A 3154-nucleotide genomic window follows, 5' to 3' on the forward strand; every position below is an offset into this window, starting at 1 on the left:
TGTATCTGTCTGTCTCTCTGTCTGTCTGTCTCTCTCTCTGTCTGTCTGTCTCTCTGTCTGTCTCTCTCTCTGTCTGTCTGTCTCTCTGTCTGTCTCTCTCTCTGTCTGTCTGTCTGTCTGTCTGTCTGTCTGTCTCTCTGTCTCTCTCTCTCCGTCTGTCTGTCTCTCTCTCTCTGTCTGTCTGTCTCTCTGTCTCTCTCTCTCCGTCTGTCTGTCTGTCTGAACAACAAAGATTCGTTGATGTGTGATGTCATCAAACCTTTGTGACATCACCACAAAAGTTACACTCCTTTGATGTTTGATGATGTCATCAACATTTAGTATAGATAGATGCAGAGCTTCTCATTTATAATTGACACTGTTGGCTTTAAGAGCTTTGGAAATATGAGCAGCCTGGAGAACAAAATCCTGGAGAACAACATCCGGGAGAACAAAATCCTGGAAAGACCTGGGGACATTGAAAGACTCTGTGAAGTTCTACAGCAAAAGTTAAAGTCAGTGACGGAGCAGAGAGATCAAACTGACAAACGGCTCTGTGAGCTTGAAAAGGAGAGTTTTTCATCACAAATGTCCTGGAAGGAGGAGAAGCTGAGTCTCCATAAAGAGATTGACCGACTCTTCAGAGAGAAGCAGGAGAGTAAATCAAAGCTGTGGAGAAAAGAGAGTCTGAATGTTCAGCTGGAAACCATCAAGGTCCATCACAGAGAGGAAACCACCGAGCCTGAAGAGGAGCTGAAGGAACTGTCGGAGAACAAGATACAGCAACAAGAAGTGGAGATGACGGCTCTCAGAAATCACCTCCTACAGCTCAGAAGTCAGAAGACCTCGCCTGAGGAGGAGCAGTTCAGAGGAGGCACCGAGGCAGAGATGACGCTCCAACCTGAAAGTCCTGAGCAGCAGCCGCAGAGACGACAGAGGTCTCTACGGAAACGACTCACCAAGTTCTTCTCCAGGAAATGAGTCCATGTTCTCCATCTCCAGGTGCTCTGGTTTCCACCAACAGAGACATGAGGCATAAAAGCAATTAAAAAAATACAGCATCAGAATGATTCTGTTTGTCTTCATTTATATCAGCTTGATGAAATCTTTTCTTCTGTTTGCAAACATGAACTTGTTTATAAGTTTATTTCAAACTATAAAAATATTCACCTTTCCAGCAGAGTTTGAAGCCTCAGGTTGCTCCAGTCACCTTTGCAGGTGTGAGTGGTCGGTACACCTGCAGACCTACTCTGCTCTGACAGTGATCAGACCTGCTGCTGTGGACACAGTGTATGTGCAGGTGTATGGACGTGTGTGAAGCTGCTGCCACCTGCTGGTCACCAGCTGACTTCACTGCGTCGTGCTGCTGCTGCGTCGAGTGTAGCAGCTGTCAGACTCAGGTCGTTGACACATCGATGATAAATACCTGTCATATGACATCATCTTACTGCAGTGTCTACACTCTTTCTCTGACTGTCACATGTCTCAACCCCCCCCCCCCACAGCCCTGAAACAATCCTCGGAAATGGCCTCCACCCACTCCGCCATCCAAGCAACCCCCCAGCCCTCCCACCAGTGGAAAAGCCCCCAGCTCTGTCAGCCTGGACAGGAACACTCAGCCCCCCCCCCCATCTACTTCACTTGAATTTTCTTAATCCTGCTTAGCTGAACAAACATGTGACGGAGTAATTGTCAGAGTGAGACATCTTCTCATAACATAAAACATTTCAATCTTCAAACATGATATTATTAAACCTTCATCTAATGTGAGAGTCTCTGTTCTCACTATAATTCACTGAGTCAGCAGTTTGTCATTAATTCACATCAAAGCTCCATCCAGTCTAAAGGTAGATGTCCATGTGTTTGTGATTATAAAGCAGGTCTAGGTTCTATATTAATACTGTGAAAGTATCAAAGCCTAAGTCCACAGAGAAATGCACACAGCCTGTATTCAGAAACTGAGCCTGAAAACCGGCCGTCAGGACTTCTGGAGCTTTGTGATGTCACAACAAAGCAGTCACCTCTATTCGACCAAATGTCAACACAAGAGCAAGATGGAGGAAAGAAAACACGTCTTTACCTGAGGTGAGAGAAACAGACCTTTACAGATGAGATCACCAGACTAAATGTTCAGAACTGTCCTCGCTCTCTAAGTAGTCCCCACAGAGACAGAACTACCAGAAAACACACACACACACACACACACACACACACACACACACACAGAGGAAGGGGGTCATTTCTCCTGTAGGTCAGTGGATTTCCTGTCTTCTTATCACTTCTACGGGAAGTGGGTGAAGACAGAGAGAGTGGAGCAAAGAATATGAGCACTCAGACCAGGCCAGAAGTATTTGGACACTTACACATTGTTTGTATTTCAGACTCTACATCACTACATTAAAGACTTTTACGACACACACACATGCATACAACCAGTCCTCCAACCTGAACGGCCCATGGCAGTGTCTCCTAAAAATACCTCCCCTACAGGTGTACCAGACCTTGGTTGTCACGGTTACAACACTCAGACTGTACTGACAGCAGCGTACCTACCTTTGTTGCCATGGTTACTATAATAACAGTCATGTCTTGGTTGGGTTCAGGAAAAGATGGTGATTTGGGTTAAAATAAGTTCTTCCTCAACATTAGACGATCTTTGTTGTCATGGTTACAATAATAACAATGAACGGTCATGGATAATAGAAACAACATAAACCGCTCCTGTCACATGGGAATCGAACACCGCTCTCCTGGGTCATATTCCTGTGTTTTGTTGACCCCCCCCAACTTCACACACTGATGGCTGTGATCACAGCATCAGGTTAACAGCAGGTGAAGCTACGTCTGCGGTCATGTCGTCTCACTTCACCATGTTTCTTTTTGAATAAAGTTAGGGTTAGGGTTAGCACTGGGTAAGAACAGAGAGAGAGAGATAGAGAGAGAGAGACTGAGCCAGAACAGAGAGAGCGAGAGAGAGCGAGAGACTGAGCCAGAACAGAGAGAGACAGAGAGAGAGAGAGAGACTGAGCCAGAACAGAGAGAGAGAGAGAGAGACTGAGCCAGAACAGAGAGAGAGACATAAACACACTCCTCCAGCAGAGGAAATGGGAGGTGCGTCCTCCCCCTCCTCCCTCCTCACTCTCTCTCTCCTCCAGCTGTTTAAAAGCAGCTGGTG

This window comes from Trachinotus anak, unplaced genomic scaffold (genome assembly GCF_046630095.1).
Source record: "Trachinotus anak isolate AG129_WGS33_773 ecotype Australia unplaced genomic scaffold, CSIRO_AGI_Tana_v1 ptg000052l, whole genome shotgun sequence".
Classification (NCBI taxonomy): domain Eukaryota; kingdom Metazoa; phylum Chordata; class Actinopteri; order Carangiformes; family Carangidae; genus Trachinotus; species Trachinotus anak.